The sequence below is a fragment of the Bombus affinis genome, unplaced genomic scaffold (genome assembly GCF_024516045.1).
Source record: "Bombus affinis isolate iyBomAffi1 unplaced genomic scaffold, iyBomAffi1.2 ctg00000571.1, whole genome shotgun sequence".
Lineage (NCBI taxonomy): Eukaryota > Metazoa > Arthropoda > Insecta > Hymenoptera > Apidae > Bombus > Bombus affinis.
This window is the reverse complement of record NW_026109195.1, coordinates 26,702-42,190: the sequence shown is the minus strand read 5'-3', so window position 1 is coordinate 42,190 and position 15,489 is coordinate 26,702. Positions and strand designations below refer to the sequence as shown.

At 33.0% G+C, this 15,489-nt stretch overlaps 1 long non-coding RNA gene across 1 annotated transcript; it reads right to left on the bottom strand.

Annotated features, from left to right (window-relative positions):
• Positions 1-4,389: 4,389 nt before the first annotated feature.
• Positions 4,390-5,325, bottom strand: LOC126928108 (uncharacterized). Its single transcript, XR_007716306.1, has 3 exons — positions 5,251-5,325; positions 5,101-5,190; positions 4,390-5,000 (listed from the first exon to the last, which is right to left on the bottom strand). It is a non-coding gene; the product is annotated as an uncharacterized LOC126928108 (long non-coding RNA).
• Between the last annotated feature and the right edge of the window lie 10,164 nt (positions 5,326-15,489).

Genomic DNA, 15,489 nt, shown 5'->3' with positions numbered 1-15,489 from the left:
CAATTTTTAAGGGCATGCGAACGAGCTCGAAGATTCGTGCCGCCGACGCAGAATCGTCCGACACCTCCGAATAATTATAATGGAAACAACACTCGTCCCCTATACGATAGTAACAACATCAGAAACAACCGCCAGGATCGAAGATTCGTGCCGCCGACGCAGAATCGTCCGACACCTCCGAATAATTATAATGGAAACAAAACTCGTCCCCTATACGATAGTAACAACATCAGAAACCACCACCAGGATTGGAGATTTGTATCGCCGTCGTGGAATCGTCTAAGCGACCCGGGAATAGAGAAAGATATTAGGAAAAGAGCAAGAGCAATAACCTGGAAAGAAAAATGCGTAGATAAACATCTCAAAGGAGATCCAAGTCAAAGGAGGGATGCTGATTATTTGAAACAACCAACCTTCCAATACAAACACTGTTCCGTTGCTGCGATAAAAGACGATGTTACTTTAAGTAGCAAGAGGACGCACGGCACCACAGACGAAATCATGAGTGAAAAATCTCCCGAATCCCCAGCCAAAATAAACAACACTAATATCAAAGAACTTTCAGAAGAGGCAGAAACTAGGAAATTGAACGACGAAACGAAAGGCGACGTTTATCCCCTGCCTAATATCACGGTTGACTCGGCAAGAATACAAAAGCAAGGTTCCACGAATTTTGTGAACGTTTCAAATATAATACGAAAAGAGATAGCGAGCGTATCACCCTCAAAAACTTCTATAAAACCATCAGAAAGTAACTTTATCGAACTCAAAGTCAAGCCATTAAATTCTAAGAAAACTCAGACTATAGAGAATAAAAGTATAGCCATCCCTAAACCCAAAACAGAATCTATAAGCAAAAAGGTTTGTAATAAAAATTCAAAGAATAATTCTAAATCTACTGAAAATATTCCTAAACGTCCCATACAAGTATCACCGGGTGTTGGACTCAGATTCGGACGTCGACCTTTCCGGATGGTTTCAATAGAAATAAAAGAAACCTCAAATACTCCTACCGCGAGAATAGTCTCCCCGGATTTGAAAACGAAGGCGAATCTACTGCTAGACTCCGGATCAGAAATTAATATTATCAAGAAACCTGCCTTACCCGAGTCAGCGATCATCAACGAGCAAGAGATAATTGAAGTTCGAGGAATTACGGCAACGAGCCTGGTCACCCTAGGGCAGACAATAATACAGGTTGCGGGCCACCCCGTTACTTTCCATGTAGTTGATGATTCCCTGCTGATCAATCAAGACGGAATCTTAGGTTCCGAATTTTTTGCAAAATACAGAGCCCGTTTGGATTACGGGCAAAAACATATCAAATGGGGGGATATCTACATCCCGTTTGATACAAAAGAAAAGATAATTGTGCCGAAACGAAGTTCGGTACCCTGTACCATAAATATCGCAAATCCGGAGGAAATTGAGGGATTCATCCCCAAAATCGAACCGATTAAGGGAGTCTATTTCGGAAATGCGGTCGTGAAAAACCATAAGGGACGTGGTTATTTAAGAATAATTAATACCACCTCGAGGGATTACGAATTTACCGTACCCACAATAGTAATAAAAAAATTTGCAACTCCTACTCCGCCCTCTGATACTACGTGCAACGCCGTTTCAGCATCTGAGGGAAATAGGTTCGACAAAATAATGGAATTATTGCGACTAGAGCATTTAAATGAAGAAGAAAAGAGGAACGTCGAAGCGCTAATACGGAAGAATCAAGATAGATTTCATCTCCCAGGGGAGACACTAGAAGGAACAGACGTTTTACAACACGAAATTGCTACCACAGATGAGATACCGATCAATGTTAAACAATACCGGTATCCTCCCGTACATCGGGAAGAAATAAACCGCCAGATTCAAGAACTACTAGAAACGGACGTTGTGGAATCATCGACATCTCCGTATAACTCCCCATTATGGATCGTGCCGAAGAAACCGGACTCTCAAGATAACAAACGATGGAGAATGGTTATTGATTACAGGAAATTAAATGACAAAACAATAGGCGATGCCTATCCACTACCCAATATCACTGAAATATTGGACCAATTGGGAAGTGCGAAATACTTTTCCACGTTCGATCTAGCATCTGGGTTCCACCAAATCCGTATGTCATCGAAAGATGCCCACAAAACTGCATTCTCGACGCCATATGGTCATTTTCAGTTCAAACGAATGCCTTTCGGACTGAAAAATGCACCAGCAACGTTCCAGCGGTTGATGAATTCGATACTGTCAGGGTTGCAAGGAATAGAGCTGTTCGTTTATCTGGATGATATAGTAATTTATTCCACATCCATTCACGAACATGAGATTAAATTTAATCGACTTATGGACAGATTACGGAGAGCTAAATTGCAACTGCAACCGGACAAGTGCGAATTCTTACGGCACGAAGTAAAATATTTGGGACATGTAATCAGTGAGAATGGAGTTAAACCTGACCCAAAGAAAATCGAGGCAGTTTCAAATTTTCCACGGCCAAGGAAATCAAAAAATGTTAAACAATTTTTGGGATTAGCTGGATATTACCGAAGGTTCATACCCAATTTCTCCAAGGTTGCGAAACCATTGACGCAATTACTAAAAAAGGACGTTGCGTTCAAGTGGACGGAAAACCAAGAAGATGCATTCAACACCTTGAAAACAGCCCTTATAACAGAACCCATTTTGCAGTACCCGGACTTCTCTCAACCATTCAATCTCACGACAGACGCATCTGGATATGCCGTGGGCGGCGTACTAAGCCAAGGACCTATCGGAAAAGACCTACCGATCGCATACGCCTCAAGATTATTGAACCCCACCGAACAAAATTATTCCACGATAGAAAAGGAATGCCTAGCGATCGTTTACAGCGCAATGCACTTCCGACCGTATTTGTACGGGAGAAAATTCACCATTATAACCGATCATAAACCTCTGGTGTGGATGCATTCTATCAAAGATCCTACTTCAAGAATTTGGAAGTGGAAACTAAAATTGGCAGATTTCGAATTCGACATTATACACAAAGAAGGTAAGGCAAACGCGAATGCAGACGCCTTATCTAGAAACCCCCCTGAGGTTTGTTTGTCAATCAGGAAAAGAGAGGAAGATTCACCGAGCCGATATCCCGCACCCAAGAGATTTGAACTAGACACACTAACCGAAGACTCCCCCACATTTGAAGTTAAACCACGCGAACTATCGCAACACAATAGACCAGGAAAACAAGAAAAAATTTCCATTCGAAAACACGTCACCATAGAAGAAACACCCACAAAACATTTTGACCACGCATTAGCCGAAATCGACGTAAACACAGACGAGGAAACAATCACTCAAGAGATAACCGACATCGATAAAACGAATGAAGAAGAACCCCCTATAACAATTTCCGAACCAATTCAGCAACAAGGAAAGGACGCAATGCCTGCGGTACTTTCAGAGCTAAGAATCTTGGAAACGCGAGACTCGATTACGAGAGTAAACGACCATAGAATAATATTCGTCGATATACATGGCACTCCGATAGATAAAGGGGCCTTAGAAATGAAGGAAGCAGGAAAACTGCCGTATTATAGAGATTTAATGTTGGGAAGAGTAATATTGAATCAAGATTCCGGAAAATACATCGTGTCCCTACCCGTAAAGGAAGATCGAAACTCTCCAATAACGCCAGAAAATATATCGAACTCATTGAAATCTTTACTGGATGTGGTAAAAGAAAACCAATTAACGTCCTTTAGCATCAGCAAAACAAACCTGGAAGAAATACCTTGGCGATATACAATCAGGAAACTGAAAGAAGTATTCATGGGAGAAACCATAGCTATTACCATCTGTACCGGGGAAATAATTATCCCACCGGTGGAAGCGCGAAGCAACATAATACGAGAAAAGCACGAATCACCTGTAGCAGGACATAAGGGAGTAACAAAAACTTACCAAAGAGTACGACAATACTACTATTGGAAAACCATGAAGAAAGAAATCCAGGAATACGTGAGAACATGCAAAGAATGCCAATTGAAAAAGTTAACCAGAATAAAAACAAGGCAACCCATGGTGCTCACAGACACACCAGGTAAAGCGTTCGATAAAATTAGTATGGATATCGTCGGTCCATTACCACAGACACAAAAGGGAAATAAATACATATTAACCATCCAAGACTTACTGACAAAATATTCAATCGGGATACCGATGGCAGGAATCTCTTCGGCCGAGATAGCTGACGTTTTCTTAAAACAATTCATTTGCCGATTCGGTTCACCGAGGGCTATCCTTACTGATCGGGGAGCAAATTTTACATCCTCGCTGATGAAAAAAGTAGCAAAAAGATTTCGCATAAAAAGATATACCACGTCAGCATACCATCCATAAAGCAACGGCTCCATCGAAAGATCTCACCACGTATTAACTGAATACCTCAACCTGTACATCGAAAATTCCAGAAACTGGGACGAATGGGTGGAATTAGCCATGTTCTCCTACAATACCTCCGTACACGAAGGAACAAAATTCTCCCCACACGAACTAGTCTTTGGGCACTTAGCCAGAGAACCTACTGGCGAGATGATAACCGAGGAGAATATGGAACCAACATATGCAGAGTATCTCAGAGACCTGTTCGATAAAATCGTCACCGTTCAACAAATGGCAAGAGAAAATCTGATAAAATCCAAATTAAAGTCAAAAGAATACTATGACAGACGAATCAACCCGCAAAATTTCAAAATAGGAGATCTAGTATATCTATTAAAGGAACCCAGAAGAGGAAAATTTTCCGACCAATATTCGGGACCGCATAGAGTGTTAGAAATTTTAGAAAACCAAAACGTCATGATTGAAGTGAAAGGGATTCCGCGAACAGTGCACTTAAATAAGTTAAAATTAGCGCATAACCGAAATAAACAATAAACGAAACGTTTTCAGAAGGTAACACAGTACAGTAGTATGTAGTGTAGTGCTGCTCGTCGAATAATGCGGATAATGGAAACCTAAAAAGAAAAGGAAATTACTATGTACTTTCTAAACATTACTCAAATATAAAATGTATTAATTCAATAAAGTGATTAAAACGGTGAAAGTGAAAAGTACCTTGTGAACAATTAACTATTGTAAAAGGAAGTGTATATGCAAAGACATGCCATAAGCCCATATTCGTAAAACATAACGTATGACAGCCATCTGAAACAAATGGAAGAATTAACCTCAATTACCTTAATACAAAATATAATAGTACTAAACGATTATAACAATATCGTGGTTAAACCAAAGTAAGTGCGACACTGCTTGTCGAATAGTGCAGATAGTGGAAACCTAAAAACAAAAGAAAGATTACTATTTGCGTTCTATGAAACGTGTTAATTCAATAACATAATTAAAGGCAGTGAAAGTAAAAAGTACCTAGTCCACAACTAATCATTGTAGAAGGAAGTGTACATGCAGGAATTCCGCAGAGATAAATTATGGATCCACTCCGTAGAACATAAAATACGACTGCCAGCTGAAACGAATGCAAGAACTGGCCTCAATTGCCTTGACATATATGAAAAGAAATAATACTATTAAAACTTACAACAAGATTGCCAATTACGTCGGGTAGGTGTCTTGCGTGAGCGACGTAGCGTGTAGACTTGGAGAATAAAGACGAAGTAACTATGAACAGTAATAATATAGTGTACAAGTTCTAATCTATAATACATGAATTAGTCTCGACTTACATTACATGATTATTATTATACCTCACATATAAAAACAGATTTGTAATGCACAATAGCGGTCGCTCACACAATGCACTACGTGCATATTGAATTAATTAACTAAATGATATGTTTATACTCACAAATATGGGATGAATAAAGGTATCTGTAGTAAGTATTTTGAATATAATGAAAACCGGATGATGCCTTACACACGGTAACGCAGCATCGAAGGAATAGGATTTGAGAAACTACAAACGGTAATAATTCAATAAACAAGTTTTAACCAATAATACATAGATTAGCTCAAAAAATTATACTATACAAATATGAAATAATAATAAATCACTAATAATAAATCACATAATTACTAAGTAACAACAGATTAATAGGGAAGATATAGAAATAGCTAATAAAATAGAAATAGGCTAGAAATTAATCAAGATAGATTAGCCGAGCATTAATAATCAAACATGATTAAAATTAGGAATTATCATATTGTGTTAAGCTATTACAGCATTACTATATTAAATTACGTATAAAGAAATAAGGTTATACTACACAGTGGTGACTGGTGACACTATGGACGCATTAGATTAAACCAATTAAACAAAAGCTACATAAATATAAACTACCTTATAATTAAACAGTGAAACGATTCTATTAGTAATTAATATTTTCGACAACGATATAATCCACACGCTATTACATTAAAATAACACACAGTATATATACACATATTACAACAAATACAAAACAATGTTAAATTAAACATACACATTACGACGAACACAAAACTAGACGTTGACACTTCACTAGAACGGAGTTGAAACTAAGTAACAAAACAATTATTACAATATCAAACAAATTTACAAAACACTACACTCTTATTTAAGACGTACACAAACATCCATTTTGGAAATCCGTCGCGAGCGTGAAGCAGTTCTCACGCATGCGCAATGAACTACATGCAATAATTATACACACTAAAATAAATACAGAATAATATTATTCCCACTTCAATTATACGTCAACTGCTAAAATAAAGTCACAAATAATTAACAAATAAATAACAAAACCGCATGAATAAAATTCACCATATACTAGAGACATTCATGAACGGCCATCTTAGATTGTCACGAATAGGGAATAGTCCTTACGCACGCGCAATGAAACACATACACATAAATAATATTAATTTTATTTGAATTACACGTCACCTACTAAAATAAAGTTAAAAACAATTAACAGATAGATAATTAATTCGATATTGGCAAAAGTCACCACATATTAGGGACATCCACCACCAATCAACGCATATATGTAGTAACTTTAATACCTTACAAATAAATTATATTTCTAATAAAAAATAATAAAAAGACGGGTACGATAATCTAGACTTAGGCTATCGCGACCCATACGAAGGCCCTCCAACACGTTTTTATGCACACAAATCCAAAGAGCGCGTTGTAGATTGTGTGAAATACAAATAACAAAACTCCAACCCGCGATATTTTGTCTGCAATGCATAAATGTCAATCTTAACATGACACAATAACCCCAAAGAAATCTTTTGATGTAAGGAATTGTAGTTCGCGCTGTTGCCCGTTAGGATGGACCAACAACCAATCGCAACTACATCTGCTACGATCAGTCAAATTTCCTTCGGAAATTTGAACACCAAGGGCGGGGGTGTCACGTCCCGCGTTCCGCACGTGACGCCACGAACCAATAACTTATGAATAATTAAACACGACCAATAATAATAAATTAACTAATAACTAACCAATCAAAATAAAAAGAATTATACGACAGACAATCAAAATGAAATAAATGAATCAATAAGAAGAAACACTACAACCAATCAGCAATGACATATAAAATACAAATAAAATGAAATAATTAAATGAACCAATAAATAAAACAAGCCGCGATTCAAATGTATGAGATTTCTCTGCGAAAACACATGTATATACACACACGTGTATGCATATCTGTGTGTGTGACCTACTTCGTGAATCTAAATAATTGGTAATCTAATAAAATATAAAAGAAATAAAATATACTACACTACATCAGCATTCTAATAAAAGTGAAAATTGTATACAAGATTACTCTGCGACACACACATATATAGATATACACATGCGTACGCGTATCTTTGGGAAAAATTCATAATATATATATATATATATATGTATGTATACGTTATTAAACCATTAAAACGCAAAGAAATAAATATATAGATTTACATTTCTACGAACCTAGAGAATTATATACGAAATCCACATTTCGGAATATTCAACCAATTAACGATCCGAGAAACAATGAGAATAACAATACGCGCACATATACATATGCATATATATATTTTACATAATGGAAAATTACATTGTGAAATGTATATATATATATACACATATTATTATATCGAACAACTACGCATCTAATATACAAAACCACCTTGTAAAAATTACATTACTGAACATTCAACTAAACCAACTGAAGATTTAGTATAATAATATATAATAATATAATAATATATATATATACATAGATATGTGAAATAGCGTTGTATATAACCGGAAACAATACAAATGTCACACGACTTCTTCAACAACTTCGACTCTTCGTTCCTGCCGACAACACCTCACACGATGACTGCGTCTTCTAGGGCCACTTACGGATTCTTTACAATTCTTCTTCTTCTTGCACTGAAATATCATATGCAGTGAATAAAACACGAAAGAAGCAGGATGAACTAAATAAAAGAAATCATAACAAGATACACACCGAGACAATCCGCATGGGAACCTCTGACAAAGTATCTATCATTAAATGCATAATAATCAAGATGCACAAACCTCATCTGGAAGTCGACACCACTCACAGCGTGCCAATGCAAGGGAGGAAAACGAATGAAATTGTATTTCGTGAAGACGTTTCACCACTTTCCATAGATCAGAAACTGGAGTTACACAACTAATAACCTAATAACAAGAAAGTAATATAAAATATACACGATTTAATATATAGCAAATATGGACATATAAATCTACAAGGAGCAAAATATATCTCATATTGTCAAATAAAACCAAATTGTCAAAAGATCATCAGGACACGACGCCAACGAAGGTGCCACTGTGCCTATTTGGATGGAAAACCGCCACTTCAGCATCATCCCTCGCACATATTCACACACGCACGTCGATCACGTCATCTCGTACCATTCACATATCTTCTTCCTCTTGCGCTAAAACAAATTCACAAGTTTAAGGAAACAAACAACATGCGAAACGAGATAGAATACTAAAAACACATACTCATACAGTTCGCACAGGCGCGGACGCTTTTGCGTCCATCACTCAACATAACCTGTAATCATCAAAATCCACGTTCTCTCATGGAAACTCTAAAAACCTGCAGCATTGCGATTCCCACCGGAACGAACTGTCACGTGACTGTCATCCCATTGGGGATGTCATTATAAAAAGCGTAGCGACACAATTCAAATCAGAGTAATTGTTAGCGGGTCAGTTGAATAAAGGAATAGAAGAGAGTAATTGTTAGCGTTCGGGAGAATTTAGCGAAAAATAAAGAAGAGTCAGATTAATTGTTAGCGTTAGCGTTAGCGATTAATTGTTAGTGGTTCAGTTAGAACAATCAGAGTAATTGTGAAAAGAGAGTAACTGCCATTAGTTGGTTCAGTTAGAATATAGTCAGAGAAATTGTTAGCGTTCGGGAGAATTTAACGAAATTAAAGAAGAGTAATTCAGTTAGAATAAAGAAATAGGATAGAGCAATTGTGATTAGTTGGTTCAGGAGAATTTAGCGAAAATAAGGGGAGTAATTGTTAGCGGGTCAGTTGAATAAAGGAATAGAAGAGAGTAATTGTTAGCGTTCGGGAGAATTTAGCGAAAAATAAAGAAGAGTCAGATTAATTGTTAGCGTTAGCGTTAGCGATTAATTGTTAGTGGTTCAGTTAGAACAATCAGAGTGATTGTGAAAAGAGAGTAACTGCCATTAGTTGGTTCAGTTAGAATATAGTCAGAGAAATTGTTAGCGTTCGGGAGAATTTAACGAAATTAAAGAAGAGTAATTCAGTTAGAATAAAGAAATAGGATAGAGCAATTGTGATTAGTTGGTTCAGGAGAATTTAGCGAAAATAAGGAGAGTAATTGTTAGTCGTTCAATTGAATTTGAGTGAGTCTGATTTAAGTTGAGTTGATTTAAGAGAATTCGTTCAGTTGATTTAATTAGAATTTAAGTTAGGATTAGAGAATAATTGTTCGTTCCAGTTTGAGTTTAAGAATTACGAGATATAAATGTTATTAGTCAGTTCGAATTATAAAATAATTGTTATTAGTCAGTTAGAATCAAAACAATAGTTGGCTCAAGTTTTTGTGTTAGAATTTCGAATTGTTAAACACGTCCGGACACACTGTTGTTTACACTGTTCAAATTAAATAAAGATTAAAACGAAAAATTATAGAAGTGTCGATCTTTGTAAAACCGGAATCACCCCAGCGGCCTGCCCGTTCATCAGCGGAGACCAACGTCAGGTGAGTTAACTTTAATTATTATTAATAACTAATAATTAAAATAATAAATAATATCAATGATTAGTATAATTCGTCATTAATTCCGCCTGTAATAATTATTTATAATATAATTGTTTATTCCAAACAATCCTCTCCCGTGCTAGTATTCCTGCGCATAGCAGGTTAGCCGAAACGTGGAGATTGTTGACCAGTGGCCTAAACTCCGATCAACGCTACATAATCTAACAAGAAATATCTAATTGAAACAGTGCTTAGACTGTTTCTGGTGGCAGCGACTACTACATTGTTTAAAATTTCAAAATTTGGATAGCGAAACGTAACAATATAGTAATACGTTATAACGTGTAACGTTATATAGTAATACGTTATAACGTGTAACGTTATATACTATTACGTTATATCGTATAACGTTATATAGTATTACGTTATAACGTATAACGTTATATAGTAATACGTTATAACGTATAACGTTATATAGTATTACGTTATAACGTATAACGTTATATAGTATTACGTTATAGAATATAACGTCATATAGTACATCATTATGACGTAGAACGTTATATAGTATTATGTTATAACGTAAAACGTTATATAGTATTACGTTATAACGTATAACGTTATATAGTAATACGTTATAACGTGTAACGTTATATAGTAATACGTTATAACGTGTAACGTTATATACTATTACGTTATAGCGTATAACGTTATATAGTATTACGTTATAACGTATAACATTATATAGTATTATGTTATAACGTATAACGGTATATAGTATTACGTTATATCGTATAACGTTATATAGTATTACGTTATAACGTAAACCCTTATATAGTATTACGTTATAACGTATAACGATATATAGTAATACGTTATAATGTGTAACGTTATACACTATTACGTTATAGCGTATAACGTTATATAGTAATACGTTATAACGTGTAACGTTATATACTATTATGTCATTGCGTATAACGTTATATAGTAATACGTCATATCGTATAACGTTATATAGTATTACGTTATAACGTAAACCCTTATATAGTATTACGTTATAGCATATAACGTTATATAGTACATCATTATGACGTATAACGTTATATAGTATTATGTTATAACGTATAACGTTATATAGTAATACGTTATAACGTGTAACGTTATATACTATTACGTCATAGCGTATAACGTTATATAGTATTACGTTATAACGTATAACGTTATATAGTAATACGTTATAACGTGTATCGTTATATACTATTTCGTTACAGCGTATAACGTTATATAGTATTATGTTATAACGTATATCGTCATATAGTATTACGTTATAACGTATAACGTTATATAGTATTACGTTATAGCATATAACGTTATATAGTACATCATTATGACGTGTAACGTTATATAGTATTATGTTATAACGTAAAACGTTATATAGTATTACGTTATAACGTATAACGTTATATAGTAATACGTTATAACGTGTAACGTTATATAGTAATACGTTATAACGTGTAACGTTATATACTATTACGTTATAGCGTATAACGTTATATAGTATTAGGTTATAACGTATAACATTATATAGTATTATGTTATAACGTATAACGGTATATAGTATTACGTTATATCGTATAACGTTATATAGTATTACGTTATAACGTAAACCCTTATATAGTATTACGTTATAGCATATAACGTTATATAGTATATCACTATGACGTATAACGTTATATAGTATTATGTTATAACGTATAACGTCATATAGTAATACGTTATAACGTAAAACGTTATATAGTATTACGTTATAACGTATAACGTTATATAGTGTTACGTTATAACGTATAACGTTATATAGTATTACGTTATAGCATATACCGTTATATAGTACATCATTATGACGTATAACGTTATATAGTATTATGATGTAACGTAAAACGTTATATAGTATTACGTTATAACGTATAACGTTATATAGTAATACGTTATAACGTGTAACGTCATATACTATTACGTTATAGCGTATAACGTTATATAGTATTACGTTATAACGTACAACGTTATATAGTAATACGTTATAACGTGTATCGTTATATACTATTTCGTTATAGCGTATAACGTTATATAGTATTATGTTATAACGTATATCGTCATATAGTATTACGTTATAACGTATAACGTTATATAGTATTACGTTATAGCATATAACGTTATATAGTACATCATTATGTCGTATAACGATATATAGTATTATGTTATAACGTAAAACGTTATATAGTAATACGTTATAACGTGTAACGTTATATAGTAATACGTTATAACGTGTAACGTTATATACTATTACGTTATATCGTATAACGTTATATAGTATTACGTTATAACGTATAACGTTATATAGTAATACGTTATAACGTATAACGTTATATAGTATTACGTTATAACGTATAACGTTATATAGTATTACGTTATAGAATATAACGTCATATAGTACATCATTATGACGTAGAACGTTATATAGCATTATGTTATAACGTAAAACGTTATATAGTATTACGTTATAACGTATAACGTTATATAGTAATACGTTATAACGTGTAACGTTATATAGTAATACGTTATAACGTGTAACGTTATATACTATTACGTTATAGCGTATAACGTTATATAGTATTACGTTATAACGTATAACATTATATAGTATTATGTTATAACGTATAACGGTATATAGTATTACGTTATATCGTATAACGTTATATAGTATTACGTTATAACGTAAACCCTTATATAGTATTACGTTATAACGTATAACGATATATAGTAATACGTTATAATGTGTAACGTTATACACTATTACGTTATAGCGTATAACGTTATATAGTAATACGTTATAACGTGTAACGTTATATACTATTATGTCATTGCGTATAACGTTATATAGTATTACGTTATAACGTATAACGTTATATAGTATTACGTTATAGCATATAACGTTATATAGTACATCATTATGACGTATAACGTTATATAGTATTATGTTATAACGTATAACGTTATATAGTAATACGTTATAACGTGTAACGTTATATACTATTACGTTATAGCGTATAACGTTATATAGTATTACGTTATAACGTATAACGTTATATAGTAATACGTTATAACGTGTATCGTTATATACTATTTCGTTATAGCGTATAACGTTATATAGTAGTATGTTATAACGTATATCGTCATATAGTATTACGTTATAACGTATAACGTTATATAGTATTACGTTATAGCATATAACGTTATATAGCACATCATTATGACGTGTAACGTTATATAGTATTATGTTATAACGTAAAACGTTATATAGTATTACGTTATAACGTATAACGTTATATAGTAATACGTTATAACGTGTAACGTTATATAGTAATACGTTATAACGTGTAACGTTATATACTATTACGTTATAGCGTATAACGTTATATAGTATTACGTTATAACGTATAACATTATATAGTATTACGTTATAACGTATAACGGTATATAGTATTACGTTATATCGTATAACGTTATATAGTAATACGTTATAACGTATAACGTTATATAGTAATACGTTATAACGTGTAACGTTATGTACTATTACGCTATAGCGTATAACGTTATATAGTATTACGTTATAACGTGTAACGTTATATAGTATTACGTTACAACGTGTAACGTTATATAGTATTATATTATAACGTATAACGCTATATAGTATTACGTTATAGCATATAACGTTATATAGTACATCATTATGACGTATAACGTTATATAGTATTATGTTATAACGTGTAACGTTATATACTATTACGTTATAGCGTGTAACGTTATATAGTACATCATTATGACGTATAACGTTATATAGTATTATGATATAACGTAAAACGTTATATAGTATTACGTTATAACGTATAACGTTATATAGTAATACGTTATAACGTGTAACGTTATATACTATTACGTTATAGCGTATAACGTTATATAGTATTACGTTATAACGTATAACGTTATATAGTATTATGTTATAACGTATAACGGTATATAGTATTACGTTATATCGTATAACGTTATATAGTATTACGTTATAACGTAAACCCTTATATAGTATTACGTTATAACGTATAACGATATATAGTAATACGTTATAATGTGTAACGTTATACACTATTACGTTATAGCGTATAACGTTATATAGTAATACGTTATAACGTGTAACGTTATATGCTATTATGTCATTGCGTATAACGTTATATAGTATTACGTTATAACGTATAACGTTATATAGTATTACGTTATAGCATATAACGTTATATAGTACATCATTATGACGTATAACGTTATATAGTATTATGTTATAACGTATAACGTTATATAGTAATACGTCATAACGTGTAACGTTATATACTATTACGTTATAGCGTATAACGTTATATAGTATTACGTTATAACGTATAACGTTATATAGTAATACGTTATAACGTGTATCGTTATATACTATTTCGTTATAGCGTATAACGTTATATAGTAGTATGTTATAACGTATATCGTCATATAGTATTACGTTATAACGTATAACGTTATATAGTATTACGTTATAGCATATAACGTTATATAGTACATCATTATGACGTGTAACGTTATATAGTATTATGTTATAACGTAAAACGTTATATAGTATTACGTTATAACGTATAACGTTATATAGTAATACGTTATAACGTGTAACGTTATATAGTAATACGTTATAACGTGTAACGTTATATACTATTGCGTTATAGCGTATAACGTTATATAGTATTACGTTATAACGTATAACATTATATAGTATTACGTTATAACGTATAACGGTATATAGTATTACGTTATATCGTATAACGTCATATAGTAATACGTTATAACGTGTAACGTTATATACTATTACCTTATAACGTGTAACGTTATATAGTATTACGTTATAACGTATAACGTTATATAGTAATACGTTATAACGTATAACGTTATATAGTAATACGTTATAACGTGTAACGTTATGTACTATTACGCTATAGCGTATAACGTTATATATTATTACGTTATAACGTGTAACGTTATATAGTATTACGCTACAACGTGTAACGTTATATAGTATTACATTATAACGTATAACGCTATATAGTATTACGTTATAGCATATAACGTTATATAGTACA